Here is a 16,680-nt window from a genome sequence, read left to right as displayed (position 1 = left end):
GGTGGACTTCTTTTCTGTTTTTCTATTTTGTTCCTCATAAATGTTGGAATTTATTTGACATATTTCTAACATAGATTAGAGTTCATGAAGATACTGAACCTTCTATAAATAATATATCCACAAGGATTAGTATTAGTAACACCAAAGTTAACTTTACATTTAAGTCAATCCCTCAACTTCCTTGCCCTCACTGAGACTTGGATCACACCTGATACTACTTCCTACTCCTTCTCCCACTCACCCAGAGCCACTGGCCGAGAAGGTGGCACTGGTCTGCTGATCTCCCCCAAATGGAGTTTTCTGTAATCCCACTTCACATCTCTGATCACTTTTTCATATCCTACTCTCTCCCCCTCTCCCAATCTAGCAAACCTATCACCCCAAAAACTGTACCTCTCCGCCGTAACCTTCGCTCCCTCTCTCCCTCCTCTCATTCCTCATCTGTCCTCTCAGCCCTTCCTTCTCCTGACTCCTTCTCACTCATGCTTTGCCAACTCTGCCACAGACACGCTCCTCTCTTCTGTGTCCTCTTCTCTGGACTCTCTCTGTCCTCTCACCACGCGCTAACGGAACCATCCTACGGGGAGCTGAAATAAAATGGCTGAAATCAAAACACCCTGACTGACCTCCTTGCCTTTAAAACTCTTCTTTCCTCTTTCTCTTCGTCTATTTCTGAAGCAAAAAGCACTTTCTTCCAACAGAAAATTCAATCCTCTTTCTCCAACAATAAAAAACTCTTCTCTATCTTCTCCACACTCCTCGATCCTCCCAGTCCCCCACCTCCTTCTTCCCTCCTACCATTTCACTTGGTCAACTACTTTGTAAAAAAGATAGATGACATACACTCTTCATTTTCCGACTTACCAACTAACATCAACTGTTTACAATCCGCATCACTTCCCCCCACTCTTTCTTCTCTCTCCCCTCTCTCTTCAAATGAAGTTCTATCTCTCGTTACCTCTGCCCGTCCTACCACCTGCCCTCTAAACCCTATCCCTTCTCACCTTCTCCAGTCTATTGCTCCTAACCTCCTTCCTTTTCTCACCCATCTCATCAACACCTCCTTAACAACTGGTTGCTTTCCTAACAATCTTAAGCAGGCAAGAGTGAACCCTCTCTTAAAGAAACCCTCACTCGACCCCTCTGAAGTGAACAACTACAGACCTGTCTCTCTTCTTTCTTTTCTTTCCAAAACACTTGAGTGTGCAGTCTTTAATCAGCTCTCGTCTTACCTTCACCAGAACAACCTTCTTTATCCGCACCAATCTAGTTTCAAGGCGGGCCACTCAACTGAGACTGCCCTCCTCGCTGTCACTGAGGAACTTCACGCTGCGAGAGCAGCCTCCCTCTCCTCTGTTGTCATCCTTCTGGACCTTTCTGCTGCATTTGACACAGTGAACCACCAGATCCTCCTCCAAGAACTGGGAGTCTCAGGCTCTGCTCTCTCCCTGCTCGAATCCTACCTAAAGGACCACACTTACTGGTAACCTGGAGAGGGGCTCTGTCGGACCCTTGTCAACTCACCACCGGGGTACCTCAGGGCTGCGCCCTGAGTGATAACAGTGATACTATGTGTTATAGAGGGGATTTTCCCCAGATATGAACACAGGTGTGCCTTGAGATTTTGGCTTGGCCACAGAAAGTTTGGGAAACCCTGCTCTACAGTTCATCCAGAATGCAGCAGCCCAACTGGTCTTTAACCTACCGAAGTTCTCCCACACAACACTGCTTCTCCGCTCCCTTCACTGGCTACCAGTGGCGGCCCAAATCTGCTTCAAGACTCTCGTGCTGGCCTACCGTGCTGTGAATGGATCAGCCCCTTCCTACATCCAGGCCATGATCAAACCATACACCCCAGCGCCTTCACTTCGTTCTGCATTGGCCAATCGGCTTGCTACTCCCTCACTGCGAGTGGGACCCAGATTCCCTTCAAACAAAACCCGCCTGTTTGCTATCCTGGCTCCAAAATGGTGGAACAACCTCCCCATTGATGTCAGGTCAGCAGACAGTCTACACACCTTCCGTCGCAGACTGAAAACTCACTTGTTTCGACTGCACCTCGACAAATACATTTTATTTATATGTTGCACTTATATTGGTTTGGCTCATTTGTAGTTAATGGTTAAATTTATATTCTATTGTTTCTGTATGTTGCACTTTTGTTTGGCTTATTTGAAGCTATTGTTCTGCACTTAAAGGATATCACCTATTTGAAGCTATTGTACTTGCAAGATTCTTGCTGTTCGGAGTTGTATCCTCATGATTGTTTGCACTTATTGTAAGTTGCTTTGGACAAAAGCGTCAGCTAAATTAACTGTAATGTAATGTAATGCAAAACACAAGATGTCTTTGATATCAAATCCCAAACAAGCCCTTATTAGTCCTAAAGAGTCTGAGCCTCAAGTCTCTAGTTCAGGGGTGCCCATACTTTTTCGGCTTGTGAGCTACTTTTAAAATGACCAGGTCAAAATGATCTACCTATTTATTTATATATGTACTGAATATACTTTAAATGTACAATATATGTTGGTGTACGTTGCTATACTGTATGAAGCCTTATGGCACAATACAATTCAATACATTTATGGTCACTACCTTACTCTGATCACTTGAACTGAATAGAGTCAGCCAGGTTTGCATACAGTAGACAGCAGACAGTAACTGCAGGTAGTCAGCCTCAAGCAGGCTTCCAGATAATCGTCAGTCGTGGTGGATTGGTACTTGGACCTGATTATCGTCATGTGGGAAAAGGCTGACTCGCATAAAAAAGTAGAGGCAAATAATGCAGTCATGGAGGGAGCACATTTCCTCTGTGAGTAAGTTCCAAAACTGTCCATGAGCCCTGGACTACAGCTAAATGTCAGCCTGTCAGCATCTCACCCTCCACTGCAGATGAGTTCAGGTGAAACAATGTGGCCATTTTTTATGCGAGTGAATCAACTTCAATATCTTCTCTAAATGGGTAGCACATAAATGTAGCAATTGGCGCGAGTAAAGCAAAGTCTTGAAACCGTTTGTCAAAGTCTGACAGACAATCTTCAATCTGCTCTGTGTAGCGCTGCCCTTCGGTCTCCAGCTCTGATACCAGGTTTGGAAAGTTCCCCAAATAATGGCGCTGCAGCTTTAAGGACTTTTTTGTTTGAAAGCTGAGCTGAGCTGATCATGTTGACCACGGTTTTGTCTTTTCCTTGCAGCTCTAAATTATGCTCATTCAACATGTTGGTCAGATCGGTTAAAAATGCTAAGTCCAGCAGCCACTGATAGTCATTAAATCGCTTGTATTCTGCATTTTTATTGACAAGGAGAAACTCCAGACAGAGCTATCGAAATCTCTGCAGGAATTTGATGATAGGCTATCATCTAAAAACTGTTTATATATATATGTATATATATATATACATATATATATATAGATATTTATTTATTTATTTATTTTTGAACGGTGCGCGATCTACCTGCACTGACCTTTTGGGCACCCCTGCTTTAGCTCTATTTAGCACAATGCTAACATCCAGACCTTTTGCCATGTACATCAGATGGGATTATCTTGTTTGTTTCTTGGTTTGATATAAAACACAAGTAAACCGCATCCTCGATGGTGAACATGTAAACAGACAAGTTGTCACTGATGCTTGACTGCACGTAGTCACAGGGACTCGGTACATATTTTCTTTTTCTGTGGTCCAAAACCATCTCTGATTCTCTCAGATAATTGACTTCCAAGAGAAAGAAAAGACAAAGTGCTTCCAGTTGGTTTTCCCCTCCAGCTGATTTCTCACTTCTTGGTCTCACCATCAAACAGTGTTTCATGTGGTCCCAAGCTCTCCGTGAGCTGAACGTCTCTACAGAAATGAAATATTAACTGTCTGTGTCTCCCTCCTGGATAAGATACAGTATACCTGCGCCCCATAGTGCTTTTCAGATGGATGGAGATTAAAGGGGCCAAGAAACAATTCACGTCATACAGAGCTACACAGAAGATGAAAAGAAAGAATACACTTCCTCTCTTCTGTGCCTTCCTGACTGAAGGTAACACTCTTTGATGCATCAGGGATACTGTGTGCTCATGTACAGGTGAATACGTGTGTTTGTGTGTATTGGCGTGTGTGCTGGCAGCTGTTGAGAATCCCCTGAGGTAACGTGCAGGAGTCCTTATTAGATTTTTTTTTGGAGAAAGGTTTCACCTACATCTGCCTGACTGTCCTTTACATGCCGGCCCCCTGGTGTTCACCTCCAACACCCAGTAGAGCTGCCACGCTGCTCTTAATAATGTAATTTCAGGTTTCACTGTTAATTTTAGCTATAACTGGTTTACATTTCAGAGTGTGTATTTTTGAAAAGCCTGAGATCAAAAAGATTGTGTTACCACGGAAAAAAAGCTAGTTTCTCTGATAAATGTGTACGATTATTGGAGAAAAACTGTCTTTAACCGATAGATTTCATAACTTAACAAACTGGGCTTTGTTTATGAAACGGAAAGACGACCAATAATGTGTAGCAAAGGGAGTAAACCAGTTGAAGAGCCGCAGGGGCCATTGTTGATCTCATGCTTTCAAAATATGGCTCTGATAGTTTAAAACATTTACATGAATGGTGTGATGAATGTGGTTTCCCGGCATGACGGTCGTTAAGTACGGCACAGATACGGAAACTAGGCATGATTTCCAATGTTATTTTATACTATTTTAATTCTGCTATTTTATACTTTTTTAATTCTGCTATTTTATACTATTTTAATTCTGCTATTTTACACTATTTTAATGGTACTTCAGACTCACTTACATCTACACTGTGATTATTGTTCTGTAAATGGTCTGATTCTGCCTAATCTTGTACTAATTGTTATTTTTGCTGTGAAGCACTTTGGGCTGCAATTCTTGTATGAAAGGTGCTATACAAATAAAGCTTATTATTATTATTATTATTATTATTATTATTATTATTATTATTATTATTATTATTATTATTATTATTATTATTATTATTATTATTATTATTATTATTATTATTATCTGTGTTTTACTGAGTGATATCCACTAAGATTTGCAGTGCATCGGACTTTCATACAGGAAAGCAGAGTTCTCGTCCTGTCACAAATGTGCAATTATTCTTCACTTTTTGATCAATTATTCAAGTATTTAGTCTTCCTGCGCAGATATTGAAATAATTTGAAACTAATTTTTATTTTAACTTATTCAAGGATTCTGCACAATCGCTCAATATCGACAATGTTGTCTGGTGATAGGGTTGCATTGGTCAGTGCCGTTACAAATTATGTATTTGACCGCTGCTTTGGCTAAACCTGCATTCAGTTTCTGACCACTCCCTAGTGGCCAGAAACCACTAGGCTCTGCAAACAAACTGTAAACATGTCACTGACATATTATCTATTATCTCCAATCTATTTTAAATTGAAATTGAAATGGTAATCTTGTCATCAGACAGTTGCTTGTTTACACATCCTGTACATTAGCATTTATTTCAAGTTGTGTTTCTGGCCTGATTAATGTTAAGTTCAATATTCAATCCTGTTTCAGTTATGTTTTGGTTTCTGCCAATTCCTGTGTACAGAGGGTTGTTTTTCACTGAAAACCACGGTCTGCTGGGTCTGTATACAAGGCTGATGAGAGCAGTGAGAGTGTACCAAAACATAAAACCATTTGATTTATAAAAAGTATTAATTATAGCAGCTTCAATGTTTGGTTAGGTTTAAAAGAAAAACTAAACTTGGTCATTGTTTGGTTACAAACACAGACCTACATGAAGGTTGCATCTTTGTTCCAGACAGACAATGGCCACGGCTGCTGGAGGTCTCTGTCAGGTAAAAATATACAAAGGTCATTTTAGACAATTGCTGTTGTTTTTCTCGTGAGGGCAGTCTCAAAGTACTCCCTGAACTTTTTAACAGCAGACATTTTTGACTTGTCTTAACAGGAAAAGAACAGGTGTAAATAATCACATTAACAATGGCTCAGTTGCGTTAATATTATTAATTACACCTGTGCTTTTCCTGCTCTGATCATTTAAAATTTCTGCTGTGAAAAAGGCCTCTCATTAATATTATAATTAGTAAGTAAGTTAAGTTAGTTAACACATTTCATATTTCAACTCTCTTTTCTCTTTTCTCTTGCTTCTCTTAGTTTCCTCTTATATGTATTACTTTTAAATGTAAATCTCTTTCTTGGTGATCACAAGAAGTTTATGCCATGATTACTTTCATAGGAGCGCATTAAGCTGCAAAAAAATGTCACTGCCAATAAAGTAAAGGGCAAAATGTGTGTTAAATGGTGGTGGATACGTTCATAAGGTGACTCCTTTGCTTGTTCATCAATGTGAAGGTCAGTGTTAGGCCCAGTTAACTGGAACAGGGAGTAGAAGAGATTCTGAGAAGTCCCTGAGGGGAGACGTGCACATGATAGAAGACCAGAAGAACGATTTTTAATGAATCTCTGAGCTACCTGTGTGTGGTTAGAGGGAGGCGAGGGATTTTTTGTAGTGTGCATAGGGCTCAAGTTGTCTTTCTTTGGAACATCAGAGCAGTAATTGGTAAGGGGGTCTAGGAGAAACAGGAGAATGGGTTGGCCTTCACCCCACATATAGCTGACTCTGGTTCATGAGGTCTTATTCTGTTGCAGAGCATCAAAACACTTTTCCTCAAAGGACGATTGTAACATGACTGGATGTTTTTGTTAATTTTTAGGATTTCAGTCCCATTGATTTAAATCTAAAATCCATGAATGCACCCCAATTAAAGATATTTTTAAACTGAAGACCACACATTGGATCACACCAAACTAGGCCAGTGGCGTAAAGTGGGGGTGGTCAATTCTACACTATCTGCCCCCCTATCTCCAGCGCCCTTGCTGGGACCACACCCATCTTCAAACTCCATCCATCCATCCACCGCTTATCCGAGGTCGGGTCGCGGGGGCAACAGCTCCAGTAAGGAACCCCAAACTTCCCTTCTTCGGGCCACATCCACCACATTCTCCAGCTCCGACTGGGGGATCCCGAGGCGTTCCCAGGCTAGTGAGGAGATATAATCTCTCCACCGAGTCCTGGGTGTTCTCCGGGGTCTCCTCCCACCTGGACGTGCCTGGAACACCTCCCTAGGGAGGCGCCCAGGTGGCATCCTTACTAGATGCCCGAACCACCTCAACTGGCTCCTTTCAACGTAAAGGAGCAGCGGCTCTACTCCGAGTCTCTCACGGATGGATGAGCTTCTCACCCTATCTCTAAGGGAGACGCCAGCCACCCATCTGATAAAACCCATTTTGGCCGCTTGTACCCGTGATCTCGTTCTTTCGGTCATGACCCAGCCTTCATGACCATAGGTGAGGGTAGGAACAAAGATCGACCAGTAGATTGAGAGCTTTGCCTTCTGGCTCAGCTCTCTTTTCATCACAACGGTGCGGTAAAGTGACTGCAGTACCGCCCCCGCTGCTCCGATTCTCCGGCCAATCTCTCGCTCCATCATCCCCTCACTCGCGAACAAGACCCCGAGGTACTTGAACTCCTTCACTTGGGGTAAGGGCTCATTCCCTACCCGGAGTAGGCAATCCACCGGTTTCCTGCTGCGAGCCATGACCTCAGATTTTGAGGTGCTGATCCTCATCCCAACCGCTTCACACTCGGCTGCGAACCGATCCAGTGACTGTTGAAGGTCACAGACCAATGATGCCATAAGGACCACATCATCTGCAAAGAGCAGCGATGAGATCCTCAGGCCGCCAAACTGCAACCCCTCTCCTGCACGACTACGCCTCGATATCCTGTCCATGAAAATCACGAACAGGATTGGTGATAAAGCGCAGCCCTAGCGGAGGCCAACATTCACGGGAAACGAGTCCGACTTACTGCCGAGTATCCGGACACAACTCTCGCTTTGGGCGTACAGGGATTGGATGGCCCTCAGAAGTGACCCCCTCCCCCCATACTCCTGCAGCACCTCCCACAGTATCACCCGGGGGACCCGGTCATACAGTCTGTAAAGCACACTGAGACAAATGTATAATTTGTGATATTGGGCTATACAAATAAATTTGATTTGATTTGATTTGATTCATACGCCTTCTCCAGATCCACAAAACACATGTAGACCGGATGGGCGTACTCCCAGGCCCCCTCCAGGATCCTTGCGAGAGTGAAGAGTTGATCCGTTGTTCCACGACCAGGACGGAATCCGCATTGTTCCTCTTCAATCAAAGGTTCGACTACCGGCCGAACCCTCCTTTCCAGTACCTTGGAGTAGACTTTACCAGGCAGGCTGAGAAGTGTGATACCCCTGTAGTTGGCACACACTCTCTGGTCCCCCTTTTTAAATAGGGGAACCACCACCCCGGTCTGCCACCCCCTAGGCACTATCCCAGACTTCCACGCAATGTTGACGAGGCGTGTCAACCAAGACAGCCCCTCAACACCCAAAGCCTTCAGCATTTCTGGACGGATCTCATCAACCCCTGCGGCTTTGCCACTGTGGAGTTGTTTGACTACCTCAGTGACTTCCATCAGGGAAATTGACGATGATCCCCCATCAGCTTCCAGCTCTTCCTCTACCATAGAGGGCGTGTTAGTCGGATTCAGGAGTTTCTCAAAGTGCTCCTTCCACCGCCCGATAACCTTCTCAGTCAAAGTCAGCAGGGTCCCACCCTTGCTGTACACAGCTTGGATGGTTCCCCGCTTCCCCCTCCTGAGGTGCCGGAGGATTTTCCAGAAGCATCTTGGTTCCAACTGAAAGTCCTTCTCCATAGCTTCTCCAAACTTCTCCCACACCCGCTGCTTTGCCTCTGACAAGGCAGAGGCTGCCACCCTTCTAGTCCTTCGGTACCCTGCAACTGTTTCCGGAGTCCTCTCCGATAACATAACCCGGAAGGACCACCGGGGTCCACCACGGTGTTCGAGGGTTACCGCCCCTTGAGGCACCTAAGACCTTGAGACCACAGCTCATCACCGCAGCTTCAGCAATAGAGGTTTTGAACATCGCCCACTCAGGTTCAATGCCCCCAACCTCCACAGGGATGTCTGAAAAGCTCCACCGGAGGTGTGAATTGAAGATCTCCAGGACAGGGGCTTCCTCCAGACGTTCCCAGTTCACCCGCACTACCCGTTTGGGTTTACCAGGTCTGTCCAGAGTCTTCCCCCACCCCTTGATCCAACTCACCACCAGATGGTGATCAGTCGACTCTCTTCACCCGAGCGTCCAAAACATGCGGCCTCAGATCAGATGATATGATTACAAAATCGATCATAGACCTTTGGCCTAGGGTGCTCTGGTACCACGTACACTTATGAGCATCCTTATGTTCGAACATGGTGTTTGTTATGGCCATTCCATGACCCGGCCACCAGTCGCTCGCTGTCGGGCCCTCCCTCTGGGCCTGGCTCCAGATGGGGGCCCCGGGCTTCCTCCGGGCAGGGTCTCCCCTTTCCTTTCCCTTTTTTTCATGAAGTCGTTTTGAACCATTCCCTCGCCTGAGACCAATTTGCCTTGGGAGACCTTACCAGGAGCACTAGGCTCTTGACAACACAGCTCTCAGGTTCATAGGGACACACAAACCTCTCCACCACCATAAGGTGATGGTTCCCAGAGAGGAACTCAACCTTCATTTTCATCTCAAATAGACAGCTGTAAAGTTTCGGTTTTTTCACGATTGTGATGCACAATGTCCTCAGACAGACAGAAATATAAACCTGGAAAAGTACTTAAAACGCTGCTATGGTAGTTCCCGCTGTCTCCATTTGCACCTTTTGCCAAGATACAGACTAACAAGCTGAAAACAACACCAGCGTCGCTGTTGCCGCTGGTGATCATTTTTGTGATACTACCAGGGAGCATTTCTGTTACAGCACATTGCTGTGCATAAGGAGCTGACAGTTGTTTTTGGCAAAGTTCCAATGATACATTAATATTGTACTCTAGACCTTTTACTTAAAAAATTAATTAAAAATCTCCATTCACCATGATATATTAATGTGCTGATCAAAAGCAACCAGAGGACCCTGGTACCGTTTGTTACTGTTATAATGAGCAGAGAGACCTACCTTTACTTGACTAAAGAAAACACTGGTCAAATGGAATATGACTCTAGGTCTCTCAAGTCCTTCTCTTCTGCATATGTCAGTCTCCAACATAAATATTTCAACCAATTGCGAATATTGCAGCAGGTATACCAAAGGGGTCATGAAAAACCCCCAAAACATTTGAATCCGATTACTTTCCTTGCTGGTCTCAAACAGCAGTTAACTGCTTTTTGAAGACTATTTTCAGACGCACTGAAAAGACTTAAGTTGACTTTAGCTTGTAATTTATTTTTTCAAAACTTTCTGGTTTTGATAGCTATGATATGAGCCTGATCATAGCTCTAAACTACAGCGCTTAACGTTTATCATAATGAAGTAACACTATGGCACTGAGGAATGAACTGTGTCAGGCTTTGGCTTCAGAGGCAATACTTGTTGGATGTAGTTGTTACAGTGGAATACATAATGCTGGCTGTGAAATGCTCAAGCTTCTTGTAAAGAATGTACTCAAGTTACAGCTATGTATAGCACTAATGAGCTGCAGAGACCTCAATGGAAAAGCCTGTAACTTTCCCTCTCCATCACAAGACTGGTTGGTTGTCTCGTGGTACCTCTCTCAGCTAAATCAGTCATCCATCTAACAATGCACAGGTGAACACATGATCTTAGAAACACGTCAGTATGGATTGTCTTAGTATTATGTTCTCTTTCCTTCCACTTTCACACACTCATGTTCTATGCGTCTCTCAGCATGATGCTCATCTATCGGAGGAGAACCCGGGTCCTTTCCTCCTGGCTGCGTTGGAAGTCTCTCTCTCTCTGCCTTGTCACCGTGAGCTACACAGCCACATGCCCTCTGCTTGGCTTTCACTCAGTTGCTAAATCATCGCTTTAATTCCATTCTTTCTGTCTGCTTCCCTCTATCATCTGCCAGCACTCACACCAGCCGCTGATCCAAGAAAAAGTTGCTGCCTCTCTGTGCTTGCTTATGTAATTCCAACTTATTTATATGTTATATTATGTAATGTTTTTGCTGCAGTAGCTTCCCTCCAAACATGATCCTTGCCAGTAAGGCTTAATGCAGCATGAATAATGTGCACTAAGCAGTCCTCACGACTAATGAGTAATCAGTAATGTGCTTGTTATGACCAGGACATTCGTTAGCATTATAACCACACTGGTGGGCTAACTAGTTTTCTTGGCTCAGATTAATCTTTCTAGTATGCAGCCAACATTTTAGTAAAACTCATTTAGCGGCAGAGATTTTGCTTTAATTTCCCTAATTGTTGGCTTTGCATTACTATTTAAATACAACAGATGTCTGATTTAGAGCTACATTTGCAGTCATGTTGTTGCTGTGAGCTTTAATGCAGCACCTTCTGTTCAGTTTAGATGCCTAAACTGGATTTAGAATTACACTTTTGAGAGAAAAAGAAGTCTGAGAAAATAACCTGATGATGTCAACAAGGGATCTCAGCATCTGCCGTACAAATTGAAGCTACGGAGTTTGGATTACGTGGCTGTTTAACAGGCAGGAAGTGTCTCACTAAGAGAAGGCATCAAGCCATTATGGGAAATGTAGAAGCCAGGATTTTTTTATCTCAGGATAAATCAGGATATCTAAGGCCCTTTTCACGGGCTCTTCTGTCCTGTCCTGGGAGGTTTCACACCTTCAGTTTTTGCTCAGATCAAACTAAAAAGTCTGAATGTTTGGACAAATCAACATAGATGTGAAAGTGACCGTATACTCTGCTGCATGGATATGGAACACTCTTTTTCTAAGACCTGTACAATTTTGAAATGTCCCAGATGTCAACAGTTGTGAGAGAAACATGTTGAAATCTTCAGCCTTCAATCCAGAATGTGGTCCTGCATCACACTGTGAGACATCCAACAGCTGATGTGGAGGTTTGGCAACTTCTTAAATATATCACCAAATTATTCTTACAATCTTTCCAAAGCCTGCGTTTACAAACCAAGTAGTAGAAATACAACATTAAATTGTGTAGAATACACTGGAAGACGCTGACATTGTAAGCACAACGTTTTTAGAATTGTAATAACTTTGGTGACCCCCTGACTTTCTACTTGCCACACATGCAGGTTCAAGTTTTCATTTATCAAGTGAAATATCTCAACATCTACTTGATGGATTGGCACAAAATTTGATATATGAATATGATTCACAGACGATGAAGACTAATGATTTTGGTGATCCTCTGATCCCTAATGCCACCATGAGGTTGACATTTTTTATTTCTAGTAAAATATCTCAACAACTGCTGGCTGGATTGGCACAACATTTAGTACAGACATTCACATTCCCTCAGGATGAATTGTAATAACTTTGCTGATCCATCAACGTTTCCTCGAGCGCCGTCATCAAGTTTAACTTCTTATTTGTCCAGTTTGGTTAATGACCAAATATCTGCAGAACCAATGACATCCCTCAGCCTCAGCTGCCCTTTGTGCTTAGATTTAATCAGCAAATATCAGCATGCTAACACGCTAAACTAAGATGTTGAACCTGTTAAAAATAATAGCTACCTGTTGAGCGTCAATTGGCTAGCATTATCATTGTAAGCATGTTAGCATGCTAGCGTTAGCATTTAATTCAAAGCAACACTGTATCACAGAAACGCTAGCATGGCTGTAGACTTAAACAAGAGAGCGGTGCAGATCGATGAGGCAAGTAGATATTGTGCTTCTATTTTGTGTGGTTTATAAAGTTCATCAGGTAAAATTCATAAAGTCAAACAGCAAGCTTCTACGACGGCGTATTAGGGCCATTGTTGTTATAACATTATTCAATTGAACAATTTTTATTTTATTTCAGAGCCGGGGATAAAAGTTCAGAGAAAAAACTTTGATTTTTCATTATTAAAGTCAAACATTAACGAGAAAAACTGAAATTTACTTTGAAAAAAACATGCCAGAGTGTGGATTCTTGAAAATTCAAAGAAAGAAAATCAAAACACAAAGAGTTTTTTTCTTGTTAATTTGTCCCTTTATAATCTCAGAGAATTGTAGAATTACATCTTTAATCTGGTAAATTATTGTTTCTTGGAATATTACCCCCTTCCCTAACTCCCTAGTTTATCTTTTGTTATCCTACAATGGCCTAATACGCCGTCATAGGTTTCATATGTATGCAGGTAAAATATCACGAAGCAGTGTGTGTGTATGTGTATATGTGTGTATACTATATGCCTGTGAATACGGATTAAACAATTCACAGTTGACCTAATTACTTTGCACGTCCGTTGGCATTGTACCCAGATGGAGGCGAGGCGCGTGGGCAGGTGTGTGTGACTGTGTGTGTGTGAGAGAGTGCTAGATTAATATGTCACTTGTGTTTCTTCTCTCCCAGGAGGCCTCATAGAGGGACAAGGAACCAGTCGCACAGAATGGCAGATTTGGGCCAATTAAACTGGAACTGGAGCGTATATACACAAATTCTGTCGGGCACACACACACACACACACACACACACACACACACACACACACACACACACACACACACACACACACACACACACATGCCATAGCTCTGGTCCGACCTGACAGCACCCAGTGGACGCACCCTCCTGCTCTTTCATACACACACAGACAAGGTTCCCTTCTGTTCCACATTTCACAGGAACTTAAGCAGGTACCTGTTTTCTGTCAACACAAACACACACACACACACACACACACACACACACACACACACACACACACACACACACACACACACACACACACACACACACAGCACTCCTGTCTCTTCTTTCCTCACATGCAAAACACACATACATATCCCCTGCAGAATATTTCTACTTGTCCTTTTTTTTTCTTCTCTGGAAAAAGTAATTGATCCGATCGTGCACGGATTCCCCTCCAGTGGAAATCTGCTTGGGAATATTCACATCTAACATCGCCTGTTCTCTCTTCCTCTCAGACTCTGAACATCAGCTCAATGTCATACAGTACAAGGCTGAGAAGGGCTCCGGTACATCTGTAGCTGAATATTCTCCTTTACTTAAATCCCCACAGTGAGTCGGCAAGCGCAAGCTCTAGCCCTGTGTATGAGATAGTGTGTGTGTGTTTGTGTGTTTATGGGTCTTCAAGTGTATTCTCACATTTACATTGAAGCAAACAGGAAAGTCAGGGATCTTGTTTGTGTGTTTTTTATTTTGGTTTTGTCATGAACACCCGCCCGCCTGCCGCTCCAGCAGACACAACCGCAACAGAAATTCTCAATCCCGATTCAGGCTCGTTCAATTATTCATACTGCTATTGCGGTGATAGAGAGAGAGAGGGAGGAGTGAGAGAGGGATAGAGGAGGAGAGAAGCTGCCATGGAAAGAAGGGAGGGAGGGTGAGAGATGATGAGAAATAGAGTGAAGAGGAGGGGGGTTTTGGTGTTTCCTAAGAAAGGCAGCTTTAGAGATGGAATATGTATGTGTACCCAGTGGCAGAATCTTCTCTGTTTCTCTGTCGTCAGCCCGTCCTGCTGCGCCTGCCTCTCATAACCTCCCCATCACTTGTTACTTTCTCTCCCTCCCCCCAAGTTTTTTGCGCTGCTCAGTTATGCACATCCAAATTGTTGTAACTAGGTGCTCGCTGCACGTGCGGGGCTTTTCACATGACTGCCACAAATACTGATAAAATAGCTTTAATTAAGAAGTACAATCATTTGTTCATTTGTAATTTTTTTAATTTTAGAATTCTTTAAAATTCCCCTGCGTTTGGCCAAGTGATTGTTTCAAACCTTTTCACCTGCTCGTCTCCAGATACCAAATTTATATTCTTTTGACGCCATTCTTTTAATTTTTTATCTCCTCTGGAATCTTCTCTGGAACTTTTTTTCTTGCAGGTTTTCCCAATGCAGCAGACCACTCTGAGCCTCCGCCCCCTCTCCATTATGGAAATCACTGGCCTCCTCTGGTGGATGGCCTGCTTTTCTGAGAGAGAGAGAGAGAGAGAGAGAGAGAGAGAGAGAGAGAGAGAGAGAGAGAGAGAGAGAGAGAGAGAGAGAGAGAGAGAGAGAGAGAGAGAGAGAGAGAGACAGAGATAGAGAAGAGAGAAGAGAGAGAGATTAGGAGAGAGAGAGAGGAGAGAGAGAGGGAGAGAGGGGGAGAGGGAGGAGAGGGAGAGAGAGAGGGAGATAGAGAGAGAGCGAGAGAGAGAGGAGAGAGGAGGAGAGAGGGAGATAGAGAGAGAGCGAGAGAGAGAGGGAGAGAGGGAGGGAGAGAGGGAGAGAGAGAATTTGTGGGGAATGTCTGAGGCTGAGCATGCGGGAGGGCAAAATAAAGAAAAAGCATACGCCTGCTGAATAGGCTTCGCAGTGAGAGAAATAAAGATGATGAAGGAGGAGAGAATATGAGACAGAAGACTGGAGGGAGTAAACAAGGCTTATAAAGTGTGAAAGTAGAGAACACGGAGCAGAGCTACCTTTGGAAGCAGCAGTAGTGCGGCTCCTTCAACTCGACACCTCTGTGAATGGATTAGAGGTTAAAAATGATTGCTTTATTGTGGGTTGATAAATCACTTACTAATTCTACATGGATCACTTATAAACCATTAAAGCTCCTGAAAATGTGGCTTCAAATCTTCAAATCATTTCTTAAAACATTAAATATTCATATAAATGAGCAACAACAACAGAAGATAATCATCTTTAGGTATTATTTATTGAGAATTAAACACTCAAAAATCCTCCCCCAGTATGACAATTTTATTTTGTTAACTCTTAAAGTCATTATAAGAAATCCCTCCAGCGGCCCCCCAACCATTTACACTACAGAAAATGTATTAATTAATTAATTATTGATTTTATGGTAATATATTAACATTATGACCGCAAAATTGAGGGATTGTGGTAAAAAGCCCATTATTAATTACTTTTACTATTAATAAAACTGCAGACTTGGTTGCTAATTAGAAAAGACACTCATGACCTATTACTCTAAATATATATATATATTTATTATTATTAATGACAGCAGCTACACAGCAGTGCTATTGGATTGTTGTGTAAGGGAGAAAGCCATGTGCATTTATTATCATGTATTATAACAATAATCAGAGCACATCATAAAGCATTTTTTAGGACTTGAAGGTCAAGTATCATAATGCTTCATCATTTCTGGTCACTCAATTACTTTTTTGCAAGCCTATGTCTATAATGACATACTTATAATATGGAATATGATGAGAAGGCATTATATAAGTATTACAACTATGGGAATTATAATATGATGTCAGTGAGTGACCAGCAATCAAGAAGTGTTATGATACTTGACCTTATAAGGCCTTTTAAGATGCTTTATAATGTGTTATGATTATTGTTATAAATAATTTTGAATGAAGTGCTTATAACAATGATTATACAGTGCTGTAAACAGATTATAATGCATTATAAGTACGTTCGTAATGCATTATAGACATGGGAATCTTAGAAAGCATTTACTTTTATTTATTTAGTTTTCTATTTAAAATAAAGAAATCCTAGTCTAAATCACTCTGGTGTCTTCTCCTCACATTTATCTGCCTCGCAGTTTTTGATTTCCACGGGGGAGTTCACCCGAGACGACCTTTTAAATGAGAGCAGGCCTCCTGGCGATGATGACTCTTCCCTTTCACCTTCCTCAGTGTTCCTCCAGCTTTCTCGT

The sequence above is a fragment of the Cottoperca gobio genome, chromosome 1 (assembly GCF_900634415.1).
Source record: "Cottoperca gobio chromosome 1, fCotGob3.1, whole genome shotgun sequence".
Taxonomy (NCBI): domain Eukaryota; kingdom Metazoa; phylum Chordata; class Actinopteri; order Perciformes; family Bovichtidae; genus Cottoperca; species Cottoperca gobio.
This window is presented reverse-complemented; position numbering follows the sequence as displayed.